At 35.9% G+C, this 17,271-nt stretch overlaps 1 pseudogene; it reads right to left on the bottom strand.

Moving 5' to 3' along the window:
* LOC119542880 overlaps nt 1–7,133 on the bottom strand; it is a 43,164-nt pseudogene extending 36,031 nt beyond the window's left edge.
* Nucleotides 7,134–17,271: the final 10,138 nt, after the last annotated feature.

Raw genomic sequence — 17,271 nt, 5'->3', positions numbered from 1 at the left:
GCCTTGATTAGTTTACTAGAGCCTTATATAAGCTCAGACATAAGGAGCTCACTGCAGTAGCTGTGACAGACATTTTGAAGATGGCTGTTGGAAGCTGATCCAGACATTTTGGAGAATACCATTTTGAAATGCAACCTGGGAGCAAGCTAAAACCAGCCACGTGCTTTCCCAGCTAACAGAGGTTTTCTGGATGCCAATGGCTTTCCTCCAGTGAGGGTACCCTTTGTTGATTGACACTTTACGGCCTTAAGACTGTAACTGTGTAACCAAATAAACCCCCTTTTATAAAAGCCAATCCATTTCTGGTGTTTTGCATTCTGGCAGTGTTAGCAAACCGGAACAATGTGCTTAGTCACAGAATATATATATATAAGAAAATGGTGGCCTTAATATGATAATAGGCGCGATTTTTAGCATTATAATGATGTATGGAAGACATTACTGTCTGCTGGCCCTGCTAGGGCAAGGAAGCCTTGTCCAGCCCCTAAGGTTTCAGGGCCAAGCCTTCAGCACAGCTGTCATTGTTGCAGGAGAATAAGAGCAGCCAAGATCTCAGTTCTGGGAAGGGACATAGTGAAAGGACTCTGAAGGCTGTATCTCCGGTGTGGTGATTAACAAGCACCTAACCTTCTGAGCTTCAATTTCTTTGCATCTAAAAAAAAAATACCTCCTCCTTGTTATTGTTGTAATGTATATAAAACACATAGCTTAGTCTCTGGTAGCCATTTGTTATAAATATGCTTTATTTCTCTAAATCTCTGTCTTTCTCCCTCTCTCTCTCTGTCCTAGAGGAGGTCTGTGAAATGAAAATGCTTGGTTGAGTGAAAATGTAATCAAGTTAGAAGGTCTTTCCGATCTGGTTGATTTGCTGGGGATAAAGACAAGACTCTGTGACATTTGCCTTTGGATAAGTCTGTTCCCTTTTGTTTAGGCAGAAGAGTAGGTATGAATGGACGCATTGTAGTCCTAGAGTTATAGTCACAGGAAGATCTGCACATCTGATTTGTGTTTTCATTTTCAAAATATGGCTGCCTTTTTGATAGAAGCTTCGTTACTAGGAAACTGTCACAGGCATCACATGTGTCTTGCCTTTGCTTTTCAGATACTTTTCTTTTTTTTCTGACCAAAACAGAATTTAAAAATGCACCTTAGAGGAACATTTTGTTCTGGCAAGATGCAGATATCTAAAAAGAAAATAAAATTCCACCTAATGCCATACCAGAGAAAAACGTGGCATATTGATATATCCACAGCTAGTCTTTTTTTTTTAAATGCATGTGAATATTTATCTGAACAAAATTGATATTATCCAGTATATATGGATTTAAAAATATGGTTTTACCCAACCTTATGCCATAAGCATTTCTGCATGAATACATACATTTGGAGAAGAAATATGCAAATAGAAAAATATTCTTTTTAATTAAAATTAATTTTTAAAATTATAATCCTTTCACTTTAAAAATGGCTTCAGGTAACTCATCTTTAGTGTTTTATATGATAATTTATTTTCTTTTTTCTTATATAATCCTTTGCAAAAATGTTAGAATAATTCATGTTATTGTTAAAGTGATTTTTCTTTACCTAGACATAATGAAAAGACATATATAAAGTAAAAAGACAAAAGCCATATTCTGCATAGAATAAGAGGCTGTCCAGTGTTAATAAGAGATGACATGCCAATGTAATGTTCACATTTCTTTCAGTAATGAAAGATTATTAATAATAACTTTTATGACCTACGGGTAACTGCATACCTGCATTATCTTAATTAATCTTTGCTATGCCCTATGAGATGGATACAATTATTCCTGTATCAGCTGAGGAAACTGAGGCTCAGAGAGGATCAGCAACTTTCCAAGGTCATGTGGTTTGCAAGTGGCAGAAAAGGAAGCCCAGTTCTGACTCCCAAGCCTCTGCCCTTAACCTTTGAACTTACTTTGCATTGCTTTTGTTTAATTTTCAGTACCATGTCATAGCTGAAATGTGTTGGAATAACGCTTTGCTTAGAAACCATTTTCAGCTCCTCAGACTTAGAAATGTCCAGATTCAATAGGAGATACTAGAGTAATTCTGGCATGGGGAATGTTCCCAATAACTTCTGCAGTCCAGTGAATGCCTTCAAACAAACAAACAAACAAAATGTATTTTTATTTAAATGGAACTCCTGATGAAATGAATTTTGAAAATTAGGATGAGGTTATAAAAGTAAAGCCTTTTTTGATATGATACCAAAAACACAAGCAACAAAATAAAAAATAGATTAATTCAATCTCATCAAAATTAAAATATTTTATGATTCAAAATACATCATCAAGAAAGTGTAAATATAATCCGCAGAATAGAGAGAATATTGGTAAATCATATATCTGATAGTGGACCTATGTCCAGAATATATAAAGAACTCTTACATCTCAGTAACAAAACAAATAACTCATTAAAAATATGGGCCAAGGATTTGAATGGATATTTATCCGAAGAAGATTTACAAATGACCAATAAGCACATGAAAAGTTGCTCAACATCGTTACTCATCAGTGAAACGCAAATCAAAACCACAATGAGAGGTCATTTTACACCACTAGGTTTGCTATTATAAAAAAGACAGATAATAAATGCTGATGAGGATGTGGAGAAATTGCAGCCATCATGTATTGCTGGTGGGAATGCAAAATGGTACAGTTGCTTTGGAAAACAGTCTGGCAATTCCTCAAAATTTAAAACATACACTTATAATATGACCCAGCAATTCCACTGCTAGATATATAGCTATATACTCAAAAGAAATGAAAACGTATGTCCACACAAAACTTGTACATGAATGCTCATAGGAACATTGTTTATAATAGTCCTAAGGTGAAACAATCCAAGTGTCTATTCTCGTTTGCTAATGCTGCCATTATGCAAAATACCAGAAATGGATGGGCTTTTATAAAGGGAATTTATTAGGTTACAAAGTTTACAGTCCTAAGGCCATAAAAGTGTCCAAATTAAGGTATCAACAAGGGAATACCTTCACTGAAGAATGGCCGATGGCATCCGGAACGCCTCTGTCAGCTGGGAAGGCACGTGGCTGATGTCTGCTGGTCCTTTGCTCCCAGGTTGTGTTTCAGCTACTCTCCCTCAGCTCCTGTGCATCTTTTTATATTTTTTATATTTTTTATTTTCCAGCTTCTGTAGACTGTCCTCTTTCCTTGGCTCAAGTCCCTTCATCACATAGCCTTTTCTACTGCTGCTTCTGTACTCAAATCCCCTTCTCTCTAGGTTTTGACCCTCTTTCCTCCCCCTTTTAAGGAGTCTCATGATTACATTGGGCCCACCTGGATACTCCAAAATAATCTCCCAAGCCCAAGATACTTAGCTTAATCACCTCTTCAAAGTCTCTTTTGCTGTATTAGGACATGAACATCTTTTTGTGGGGCATTATTCTTTCTACAATGAAATGTCATTTGCCAATAAAGAGAAATATAGGACTGATACATGCCTCAAAAAACATTATGCTAAGGGAAAGAATCCAGTCACAAAGACCACACATTTTATGATTCCATTTATATAAAATATCCAGAATAGGCAAATCTAGAGACATAAAGCAGATAAATGGTTACCTACAGCTGAAGGGGTTGGCAGGAAATGGGGATAGACGGCTAATGGATATAAGGTTTCTTTATTTGAGGAGCTGAAAATGTTTTAAAATTGTGATGATGTTTCCACAACACTTTGAATATAACAAAAAAACTTTAAATTGGTGAATTGTATAGCATATGAATTATATCTCAATAGAGCTGTCATATTAAAAAAAAACTAATACTATATCTTCAAGCCTCTGTCACCAGCAAAATATAAGAATTCTAGCTAATTCATATCCTTGCTAACATATGGTATTGCCATACTTTACTGGTAGGGGTTTAAATTTGGTACAATCACTTTGATGAAGGGTTTTGCATATTTTATTAATCTATTTTTGCTAATAAACCACCATAAAATTTAGTGGCTTAAAAAACAATTTGTTATTTCTCATAGTTCTATATGTTGACCAGGTCCAGCTGGGTAGTTCTGGCTTCAGGTTTTTCATGTTTGAAAAGGGGATGAAGAAGAGGCTCACACCTGTCAGTGAGCCATAGCAACTTTGAAACCCAGCTGAGTACATAATTGAGACTAGTTCTCCACCCTACAAGTAATTCTCTATGGCTTTAGACCCTGTTTTCTGAGTTCTTGGCTCTGTACTCTGAGACATCTTTCCTTTCCATAAAAAATGGCACTCTTAACAGCTGAGCTGCTTTCTCAGGCTGGCTCACACCCATAAAAGGTTGAGGATTCCAAAGGCTCTTTTCCTTTTGAATTGCCTCTGTCCCTTTAGATCCAAGTTGGTGGTTTTCTGCCAACACAATGCTCTTAAAAACAGTATAGGTTTTCTGTAAATGTTACTGGTGCTCCCTCCATTAGACAAAAGCCATACCCATAAATCTTTTCAAGATGGGTGCCATTCTCCCTTATGCTGAGCAACAGGTTGCTTTGAGATGATGACTTTAAGATTCATAGAAGCCTTTCTAGCAGATAAGGTCTGAAAGATATGCCCTTAAGATTCTTCAAAGCTATTGTCTACCTGAAAGATCTATGAGGCACATACACCTTTAATCTCTCTGAGATGTCAACAAAGGGTCTTATGGTCACACCCTAAACTGCATTCTTATTCTGACACCCTGTTTTGCTGACAGTGCCATGGACTGGCTCTTGCTCTGAGGACATTTCTTACTTTGAGAACTTATTGTTAGCTAGAAAGACTGTCACAGGTCTTCTCTATTTCCATTAATTATAATAAAAGACGTAGCATTTCTCTGGTTCAACTCTCTCTTCTTATATTTTGTTATAGGCACTAGAAGAAGCCAGTTATCAATTTCAATATTCTGTTTGGAAATTTCCTTAGCAGAGCCACATGTTCATTAAATACCCTTTCTAGATTCCACATTAGCTCAGATGATAGTCTTTCTAGCTGTTCTGCAGTACATAACTCATATCCTCTTTTATCCAGCCTCCAATAAGAACTCCCTCATTGTCCTTCAGAGTTTGCTAACAGTTCCCTCAAGGCCTGTCAAGCCTTTGTTTATTGTCCAATTCCAAAGCCATCATTACATGTTTTAGGTTTTTGTTATAAAAACATTTCACTTACAGGTACCAATTTCTGTTTTTATTATCCATTTTCTGTATAGCAACCCCCCAAAAAATGTGGTGGCTTTAAACAACAATTTATTATCTCTCAAGGTTTTGTGATTTGACTGAGTTATGCTGGGCAATTCTCATTTAGAGTATCTCATGGAAGCTAAGGCTGGAGTATTTGACAGCTGGGTGGTCATCCAAGATGGCTTATGCTCATGGCTAAGGGTTGATATGACTTAGCCAGAGAGCTCATCTGGGGCTATCTGCCAGAAAGCTACTCACAGCCTCTTTATGTAGCTTCTCAGAGAATGGCAACTGGGTTCCTACAAGGAGCATCCCGCAGTATCAGCATTCTAAGAGACCAAGGTAAAAACCACAAGGCTTTTTATAACCTAGCCTTGAAAGTCATACAGAATGTCTTCCACTGAATTTTATTGGTTACACTGGGCAGCCAAAACTCAATGTAGGAAGAGATACTATAAAATGGAGAGAATATCAAGAGGTGTGATAAATAAAACACAATGGATAAACAAATTTGGTTTATTCATACAATGGAATACCACTCAGCAATAAAAAACAATGAGCTACTGATACACAGAGCATTTGAATCTCACAGACATTATGTAGGATGAAAATTTTGTACACAATAGAATAATTGCTGTATGTGTATCACATGTTTGTTTAGCATAACAAATCACCCCAACATTTAGTGGCTTAGAAGAATAACAATATTTTTTTTTTTTTCTCACCGTTGTGTGAGTCGGCAGTTTGAACTGTGCCAGCTGTGTGTGTGTGTGTGTGTGTGTGTGTGTGTGTGTGTGTGTGTGTGTGTGTGTGTGTGTGTGTGTGTCTTCTGCTAGTCTCACCTGGGATCACTGAAGATTAATCACTCTTGACTGGAGCTGGTTAGTCTAGGGGGTCTCACCTGGGGTGGCTCATTTCCACTTCATGTAATTTCATTCCCCAGTGGATTAGACCTGATTTTCTTATATGGAGCCACCGTGTTGCAAGTGGGCAAGGTTTCTCGAGGCCCAGGCTTGGCGCTACACAATTTCACTTCTGTGGCATTCTACTGGGGAAGACCTCATGGCAAGAGCTGGGGGTGCTATCCATTTACTTCAACTCGATCCTAGTGAAGCATATGTAAAAAGTCATTAAGCTATGCTTTTAAGATTAACAAAACTGCATGAAATTTTCTGTATGTATATTATAATGTAATAAAATTGTTTTAAACACTGTTTTTAAGGGATTCTTATTGGTCTTTTCTTCTAGCTCATTATTTCTAAAATTAATTTTTTGATAACCCAATAATGCATCAGTTGACCTAAAATAGGTCATGATAGTTATAAAACAATCTATAAAAGAAAATTCATTTTGAGTCACTAATTTAGGAGAAATAACTATGAATTCTGGTGGGAATTTTATACTAGATTTTTTAAGGGGGTCATTCTGCTGCAGCTAAATGTTCATCTAACTATTCATCAATATGGAACAGCCATGCAATATAGCTATTGAAAAAAGCATCAAGTAGATATATTTTATTTACTTAGAAAGAAAAACATAGTGAAACATTAATTGAAGAAAGCTAATTGCAGAATAATATATATAATATGATCCCTTTTTTGTTAAAAAGGCTACATATATTTTATATATGATTAATATATAAATTTGTGTAAGCATAGGAACAATAATGGAAATACATGCAATAAACTATTAAAGAGAAAAACAATATGAATGATGGAATTATAAATTATTTTTATTTTGTGTAAACTTTTTTCAAAATTCCTAAAAGAATATATATTAAGGAAAACTACAAATGTTAAAAATAATTTCAGTACCTACCATCTAGAATCTTGGGAAGCAGGAGACTGAGATATAATTAAGACAAGGATGAATTGTACAATTGTTAAAAACAAAAAAGAGTTGCAAAGCATAAATCCAGTCTCTGACTTACCTCTTGTCTTCTCTCTCACCTCCATCTCCTTTCCTATTTTACCATGAATAGCCAGAACTAACTATATGGAAATACCCATTGGGACCTCTGATTTCTTGATCTTGAATATATCCTTTTAATATTCGTATTAGTGGCCTCAGGCCTTGCTATGGGATTGAAAGCCATTACTTGGTGTCATGATAAATGGTAAACCATGATTATTACAACTATACATGATATTTAAATAATGAAGGACAAGGAGGACTAATTATGTATGCCTCTATTTCAAGGCCTTTGAGACAGATGATAAGGCTTCTGGGGTGGAGGATTCTAAAGAAAGGAGAGAGGTTTTGGGATGGATGCCTCCCTTGCAAACAATTCCAGACTAACTACCAACCATTTCTAAGGGAAAGAGCTCTGGGGGCCCATAGGCAAATAGGGCCAGATTTGTCAGTCTCCTCGGCACCAGAGTAAATATTAGAGACCTAAAGATTGAATGGGTTACCTTCTTCTCTCTCTCCCTCCCCTCCCCTCCCTTCCCCTCCCTTCCCCTCCCCTTCTATTCCCTTCCCTTCTGGTGATTTGAGACTTCTAGCCTTCTAGTTGGGGAAGCTAGGGAGGAAAGACACCTCATCCTGGTGTCTTGATGAGACCACTTGCCAACATGTGTATTTCTGACCCACGGGAGCAGAGACTGCTGTATCTCCAATTATTTGTGGGTTATCTACTTCCCATGTGAGTTACCATGGTGGTTTAGAACTGTATGTACCCAGAAAATCATGTTCTTAAAGCTAATCCATTCTTGCGGGTATAACCTATTGTAAATAGGACCTTTTGATGAGGTTACTTCAGTTAAGACATGCCCAGTGCGGGTCTTAATCCTCTTACTGGAGTCCTTTGTAAGAGAATGAAATTCAAAGAGAGAGAAAGCCACAGAAGCAAGAAGCTGAAAGCAATGAAACCTGGACGAGAAGGGAGAGACCAGCAGATGCCACCACGTGCTTTGGCATATATCAGAGGAGCCAAGGATCACTGGCAGCCCGTCTTCAGGAAGAAAGCAACACCTTGATGATGCCTTGATTAGGACATTTTCTCAGTCGCAAAACTGTAAGCTAATAAATTCCCATTGTTAAAAGCCAGCCCATTTCATGGTATCTGCTGTGAGCAGCCTAGGACCTAAAACAGTTACCTAACAGCTTGATTTAAGCTCCAAGGGTGAATAAGGAACTGACTATTAGAATTCACCAGCCAACAGACAGAAAGAATAACAATAAACAGAATTCCCATATTTGGAAGCATTTAGTAAAATAGAATTGCTGGAAGAGATAAGTGACAAAATAAATTTAGAAAATGAGTAATAAGAGTGTTTAAGGAGATTCTGTTAAAACCTAAAAGAAAGGACTTCTAACACTAAAAAAAAAACCCACTAATTTTACAATTATAAAATTTGGCAGATGAACTGAAGGAAAGAATGATCCCTGATTAAAAGCGAATAGGCAGCTTGTAAGATCTGGTCAAAGAAGAAAGAAAAAACAAAACAAAACAAAATAAAACAAAAAACACCACAGGGCAAAGATAAGAAATGAGGGAAAGAATAACACAAATTGAGGACAGATCCAGGAAGTCCAATATTTGAATAAAAGACATAGAAAAAAAGATAGACATACTGATTAGGTAGAAAAAAATGTTGAATGGGAAAATATATCATAAATTTAAAAACAAATTGAGATTATGAAAAATATTTCCAAAGAGTATGGCAGATAGTGTTATTTATAATAAAAAATGTTTTGATTTAAAAAATAGAAAAATTTATAAAATATATGAAGAGACAAACCACAAATCCAATTGAAAAATAAAAATACAATAAATGCTTTATTTCCATCACTAAGGAAATAGTTGTATAATTTTGGATATATTCATATTGCAGAATATTATGTTACCATTAAAAGATGCATTCGAGAGCTAAGGAGAACACAAGAAAGTGTATATAATGTGATCCCATTTTTATAAAACAAACTATACCCCCCAAAACCTTACATTTGTATACTTGTATGTAAGGATACACATATGTCTTTGTGTGTATATGAAAACATGAGCAGGAAAAGCGTGCAAAAATTATGACACATTGAGTTCTAGTTGCCTGTGATGAGGATCAATAGGAAGAGAGGAGGGAGGAGGTAATAAAAAAAAGGGAGAATGAGAAGTTTTTTTTTTCAATAAAAGCAGTAAGCAAGATATGATGTAAATCATGTAAAATATATATAATGTATGTGTGTCTAGAAGCATAAAAAGATATGAAAGGAATAGCATTAAATGTTAATGGCGGCTATCTTGGGATGGAGAAATTTCAAGTATCTGTTTCTTTATATTTTAATTATTGCTTGAATTTTTTACAGTGAACATACATTATTCATATCATCAAAAATGAAATATTTCACTATAAAAAAGAAAGCAGAGGAGAGGCGAGGGATAGATAAACTTTTGGATCAAATACATCTTGAGTTAGAAGAGGATTCATAGATTGTGTGATTGATCATCAGCAAGAAATATGTTCAGATACAACACTGGATGGTCCTGCAAAAGCCAGAAAGTTGGTTGAAATAGCTCTAATTGTGTGGGAAGGAATCCAGTATTGTATTATAAGAGTCTTCGCCCCCACCTGTGAGAGGTTTGCGGACACTCTGGTGTGATGACTGAGCCAACAGCAATGTTGGAATCGGAGGGAGAGCATCAAGGTAAGGGGTGATTGCCGACAGCAGCACAGATATAAATACCAAACTCCCTTCCCACTCCCTCTCCTTCTTCCCGTAATCCCCTGGGGATTACTGGACCTCCTTAAGGAAAATCCTAACCCCAGAGGCCTGGTTATGAGGTTAGAGACCTACCCTTGCTACGCTAAAAGAGAAAAAGGGAGTGGGGGGTGGTAGAATAATTCCCCTTCCCCGCCCCTATAAGTACTAGGGTAAAGATCATGTGCTTAGAAAGTGAAAAGAAGAAAGTATGTTAATTATTTAAAAAATATTATCCTTGTCACAGTGGGTGTACTTATTACATGTCGGGTATTGTGCCATCCTATTTGGGATTCTTCATTTAATTTTTCAATACCACTATGAAAGAAATATTATTGTATTCATATGTTTTTTAGTGATAAGAAACAGATTCAAGTTAGATTAATTTATGGAAGAATACACTTAGCCAAAATACCAGAGTCAGTGGTAAATATGATTACGTTGAAGGCCATACTCTCGCTCATTATGGGACATTTCCTCCTAGTAATATCTATGCTGAAGTGAGTGAGTGAATGTGTGAGATGTGTGAGTGTGTATGTGTATGTATGAGGGAAATGTCATGAGCAGTAGTCTTTAAACATCAAAAGTTCATATCCGCTGTTGTCCGAAGCTCTCTTCATTCTCTTCCATCTCTAAAAATATTACTTGCATCTTTGGGGCCTGCCAATCCACAGCGTAACCACTAGTGGAAACTAAAACCCAGAGCAGAATCCAGGCTCCATAAATGGAATAGAAACACAGTTCTACGGAAGTTAAAAGGAAGGGAGCTAACATCTGATGGACATATCAGGAATGGCTCATAAAAGAAGAAGTTTTTGACAAGGGTCTAGAAGATGGAAAGGCTTCTCACAAAGTATGGGTGGGCTGTGATTTCTGAAAGCAGTGAGCTGTAAGAGAGAGTTAAGGCCAAAAGGACAGTACCTCGGAAGTTGAGCCACCACAGTTAGTTCCCTTCAGTTGAAGGAAGACTGGAGCAGCACGGTGAGGCTGAAAAACCAGACTGGGGCTCTGCTGAGCAGAGACCTGAATGTTCAAGTGAGGGGTCTGTTCTCAATCTGGTGCACAGCAGGATGGGGTCACAAATTCTTAGCCCCAGAGAAACAAGGTAGGTAATGTATGTGATTGAACAGGGCCAACTATAAGACACAGACATGGACTTTTTTTCCATATTACACACTTAGAAATTGTCTTCATTTCCACAAGTAAATAGGTTGTCTTCCATTTATATTTTAAATATGTAGCCTTCTCAGGCTATCTTTCATTTTCTTATGTTTGAAAGGGAAATGAGGATAAAGAAAGATTTCTCCAATCTGAAAAAAGCAATAGTACAAGAATAATTATATATGGCAATTTACACTTCATCACAGCATCAGGAAGACAAAAAGGAGTGTTGGGAACTCTGGCAAACTGGGGAGTATTTGCTTTACCTATTACAGCCATAAGGGAGCCTGACCTCAGCATTTCTAGATCTTCTAGATAGTCATAGGAAGTCAGAAATTCTGATTTTTGTATGAAATCTCTTGATTATTTAACAATGGCTAATTGGAAAAAAAAAAACCAAAAAACTGTGTAGGTCAAACTAACAAAACAATATCTCCCATCTAGGCTGCTAATTTACGAACCCTGCATAGGAAGTCATTAAGCTTTTTCAATAGAAGAATTACGCATTTAGAATTTATTTTAGGAAGATTATCTATGACTGTATAAAATGAATTAAAGCAAAAAAGTGCTTGGAAGCAGGTAGACCCATTAAGACCCCTTTGCAAAAAGCTGGACTTGAACTGAATAGGTAGCCAAGGAAATGAAACGGTGTTTGCAGGTCTAGACTGTAAAGAAAGACTGTTTAGGATTTGGCAGCAGGATGTGGGACATAAAAAAATGAAGTGCAGTTTTTTTTTACAGAAATCATTAACTCAGAGAAAGAGGTTGTTTTTCTTTCTCCACTGGTTTTGGTACCAGGGGAGGGTACAGCTGTAATGTTGAGTGCCAGGGTCAATCAGACTCCAGAACAGGAAATTTTAAGCAACAGGAATAGTACCTGGCAGAAGGAAATCAAATAAGAAGGAGATTTCAGGAAAGGTTCTAATGTGACAGCAGCATTGAAGTCACAGCCAAGGCAGGAGTGTACGTATAAACATAGAGTGACACTGTGATACTAATATTTTTATAATTTAAGTTTATTTTTCTTTTGGAGCTTTTTCTGTTGGAGCAATGGTTGTTTCATGGTTGGACACTGAAAATACTCTTCCAATTCAATTTTACTGAATATTTATAATGGGCCATATTTTATTCTGGGTGTAGGAAATAGGCCCTGAATGAGACTGAATGTTCTCTGCTTTCATGCAGAGAATATTAGTTCACGGAGACTGAAAATTTTTAAAAATACACAAATTAACAAGAAAATATCAGATAGTGATAAGTGCAATGCAAAAAAACAAAACCAGAGTGTCGTAATTAAAGTAACTGACCACTTTTGGTGGTCAGAGAAGGCCTCCCTGATGAGGGGCTGGGCTCCATTTTCCATATCTAAGGCATGGTTCTCATCTTGATTCTAAACATGTGTTGTTGCACCAGTAAGGCAAGAGAGAATAGCCTCAGGCCAAGGGTTACAGATGTTGAGGAATATGGCAAGAGAGGTCTCATACTGTTTTTTTGTTTTGTTTTGTTTTTTTTTGAAGTGTTTTTCTCAGTTTATATCAAGGGCAAGAAAATACTCAGTGAAAGAAAAGAAAACAATTAAGTAAACAAATAAAATACCAATTTCATTCACCTGCACTGTGTTTTACTCTAATACTTGGAATTATTGTACCTATGAAATATATATTTATGCATATATACACACACTCATACATATTACAATATATTATGTATGTTATATATATTAACATATATGACATGTAAATGAATATATATATATATGCTGTTTGTGGCATTGATTATACACATTTTAAAAACTCTTTTTTAAAGAAATGTACCACCTTTGTATTTTGATATTTGAGAATAGTTATTAAAGATGGTTAAAGTACAGAGAAAATGTTGTATGCAATTTTTTTTTAATTACAGAAGTTTGGGTTTACAGAAAAATCATGCAGAAAATACAAAATTCTCATATACACCCCTAAGCACAGTTTTCTCTATTATTAACACTTTGCATTAGTGTGGTACTTTTGTTTCAATTGCTGAAAGAATGTTATTATAATTATACTATTAACAATATTCCAAAGTCTGCCTTAGGATTCATTGTGTTATAGTCTAACGGTTATTTTAAATTATTTTATTCTAGTAATATGTATATACAACCTAAAATGTCCCCTTTGAACACATTCAAATATATAATTAAGTGGTATTAATTACATTCAAAATGTTATGATACCATCACAACCATCCATTACCAAGACTTTTCCAGCACCCCAAACAGAAACTCTGTACCTGTTAGGCATTAAGTCTACATCTCTGACACCTACCCTGATCCTGGTAACTATATTTTCATTTCTGACTCTATGAATTTACTTACTCTATGTACTTCAATCAGTGAGATCATACAATAGTTGTTCTTTCGTGCCTGGCTTATTTCATTCAACGTGATGTCTTCAGTGTTCATCCTTGTCACAGGTATCAGAACTTCATTCCTTTTTATGGCTGAATAATACCCCATTATGTCCTTTCAGGGTCTCCTTTCCTGTCAACCATAAGGAGGTACTATATCAAGAACACCAACTGATTCAAAGCATTTCTGACATTAAATAGCAAGCCTTCATTTTCTCCTTAACTGAATTCAGGGATACAATTTATGAATCAGGGTCAGTTTTGGAAAATGTTTTATATCTGGACTATGAGTGTTTCTCTTTAGTACTGAGGATGAATTGCTTTTCTTCTTTTGTGTCTCACACATGTTTTGGTCCATAGCTGCCAAAGAGCTGAGTTACGAATAAGATGTATCTGTAGGGATTGCTTTGAGAGGGATGATTAGATTTCTTGATGAAGTAGGACTTGCTTTATTGTAGCAGCTCAGTTTGTACACCATGCTTACGTGCATGTATTCTTAAAGGTCGCTAAAATCAGCACTGACACCAAGTGAAGTCAGTGTTAAGATGAGGTGTCAAAGATGCAAAGTTTTGTTTTTCTCTCATGAATCATGAAGACACACCTGTCACATAGCAAAAAGTTAAGACAATGTGGAATCAACTATTTGATAAAATCATTTGTGCAATGTGACCATGACAAATATGAAACAGAGTGATTTCAGTAATTGAGAGTGATCTCCCCCTCAACACCACATAGTCCTTACAATGCTTGATTGCTCAAAAAAGGTTTATTTGGAAAAATAAAAGTAGTAAACCCTTCCAATCAGAGCTCTTTTTCTCTTTTGAATTTCCTTAAGGGCTAACCACTGATCCTAGTATACACTTGTCTGAGGGAGAAAGAAGATTCTGTACAATGGAGACTACTTTCTTCAGAAGATGCAGAATCTCTGTCACAGAAGGCTTACAAAATTTATTTGACAGCATGGTTAGAGCTCATAAAATTGGTCTCTTGAGAGGCCAAGGGTACTATGATTATTGAGGGAGGTTTGTTGCCAAGATGGAGTGACAAGCTTACCCTCCCACCTGAAACTAAAAGAAAACACACACAGAATATAAGAAGCAATGGTTACTAGAATGCTGGACATCTGACAGTAATAGTTTATCCTGCCAGTACCACTACGCACCTATTAGAATGGCTAAAATTAAAAAGACTGACCAAGTTTTAGTGAGCATGTGGAGGAACTAGAACTCTCATAACTGCTGGTGAGAATGTAAAATGGTTTATCTGCTTTGTAAAGCAGTTCGGCAGTTTCTTTAAAGAGTTAAACATATGCCTACTACATGATCCACCGTTAAGTATTTACCCAAGAGAAATGAAAACTTACGTCGGCACAAAGACTTGTACATGAATGCTCATAGCAATTTGATTTGTAATAGCCAACAACTGGAAGCAATCAAATGTTCATCAGCAGGTGAATGGATAAACAGTTTATGGTGTATTCATAAAACGGAAAACTATTCACCAATAAAAAGGAATGAACAATTGATATACACAACTATATGGGATGAATCTCAAAATAATTTTGCTGGATAAAATAATGCAGACAACAAAGGGTACATATTATGTGATTTTATTTATATAAAATTCTTTTAAAAAATGTAAACTAGTCTATAATGACAGAATACAGATCAGTGGTTGCCTAGGTTTGGGGAAGGAGTTTGGGAGAGGCAGGAGGGAGGAATACAAAGCAGCACCAGGAAACTTTTAGGTGTGCTTGACATGCTCATTATGTTGATTTTAGTGATGGTTTCACAGGTATATACATATACTAATTGTATAATTTAACTATGTTCTATTTATTGCATGTCAATCGTATCTCATGAAGGTGTTAAAATTATTGAGGGAAAATATTAAATATTCAGAACACAGCACTAAAAAATTGCTGCAATAGTTTTTGCTATCCAATATGTGTGTGTGTGTGTGTGTGTCTGTGTGTCTGTGTGTCTGTGTGTCTGTGTGTATTCAATATAAGGTGGATCATGGACAGTGTTATTGGGATTATCTGATGAATCACTTACCTTTACAAAGTGCTGGAAGTTTTCTTTAATCAGAAATCTGGTTAGTAATTTTTTCATTAATAATGCAAAACCTATTGGTAATTATTTTCAGGTCTTGCTAGAGTGATTTGTTTTTGTTTCTCCTCTGAGGGACTGAATATGCCCTTGTTTTTTCAGCACTCACTGCCCGCCACCTTCTCCCTGCGATTCTTAATCTTGGCTTTCCTGTCACGTGGCAATGCACATGGCAGGCTCTCCTGGTCTCTCCCTTCACTTCCGGGTTCCATTGACTTTCAGTTTCTGGCTATTCTCTCTGTGTCTGAATTCCATTCTCTTATAAAGGACTCCAGTAATAGGAGACATCCTGATTGAGGTGGGCCACACCTTAACTGAAGTAGCCTTATCTAAAGGTCCTACTTACACTGGGTTCACACCAACAGAAATGAACTTAAATTTTAAAAACATGTTTTTCTGAGGTACATAGCTCAAAACTACCAGTGTATTAAATAAATATTAATTTTTACTAATTTTTATTTCCCCCTACATTTTTAAGCAACAGTAAGAGTTTTTAATGTTTTGACAAAAAATTTTTAAAGTCACAGAACAATTGTATGTTTTCCCATTGATTATTAAAACTGCTTTGTGTGGTTTCAGTTTGCACAGTTATTTTTACAGTCCCACACTAATATGCACAGTCAGGAGAAGTTCAGGGTTGGTCTAGCTCCAAAAAGAAACTTCTCTATAGTAATAAAAGATATCTGTCAAGGCAGGGAGCTCAAATTTCAAAGGAAGTGAGAGGGCTTACAGGATACCAGTCTGAGTGGAGTATCAAATAGATGAGATTGAGAAGACAAACTTCTATTATTATCCCATATCATGGCTACGCTCAACTGAGGGAAGAAAAACTTTAAATAATCTACCACACAAGGGAGCAGCACCTGCAGTGAGCTTCCACTGCAGAGTTCCAAGGTGGTGTGGTAGGGGTAGACATACATACCAAAACAACAGAAAAAGACTTCAGAAGTAGATCCACACTACATTATTTGAATTTTTATAAATATGCTAAGGTAAGTCAATGGTCAAAGGATAGTCATGTCAACAAATGGTGCTGAAAAAACTAGATATTGATAAAAAAAAAATGAAACTAAACCCTTCCCTCACCCATGATCTAAAATGGATCATAGCCCTAAATGTAAAAGCTGAAACTATCAAGATTCTAGAAGAACGTATAGGACAAAATCTTTACAACTATAAGGTAGCCTTCCTTAGATATTGCCCAAAACGTTAAATGAAAAATTGATAAATTGAATTTAAATAAAAACTTTTGCTCTTCAACTGTTAAGAAAACTAAAAGGCAAGTCACAAACTTGGAGACAATAGTTACAATCCATTTATCTAAGTACTTATATCTAAAGAATATAAACAAACCTTAAACTTAATAATAGACAAACCATCAAATTATAAATGGGCAACACATTTAAAGAGACTTCACAATCAATGATATACAAATGAGCAATAAGCACATGAAGATATCTCAAAATCATAAGTTATCAGGAACATGCCCATTGAAAGCACAATGAGCTATCACTGCACACCCATCAGAATTTTTAAAATTTTTTAAATTGACAAAATCAAGTGTTGACAAGGGTATGGAAAAATTGGAACTTTCATATATTGCTGATGGTAATGTAAAATTGTACAACCACTTTGGAAACTTTTTGGCAATTTCTTATAAAGTTAGATATACATTTACCATATGAACCAAAAATCTCACTTCTATGTATTTACCTAAGAGAAATCAAAATATATATCC

This window comes from Choloepus didactylus, chromosome 8 (genome assembly GCF_015220235.1).
Source record: "Choloepus didactylus isolate mChoDid1 chromosome 8, mChoDid1.pri, whole genome shotgun sequence".
NCBI classification, from domain to species: Eukaryota; Metazoa; Chordata; class Mammalia; order Pilosa; family Megalonychidae; genus Choloepus; species Choloepus didactylus.
The sequence above is the reverse complement of the archived record's forward strand: the minus strand, read 5'-3'. Positions and strand labels throughout refer to the sequence as shown.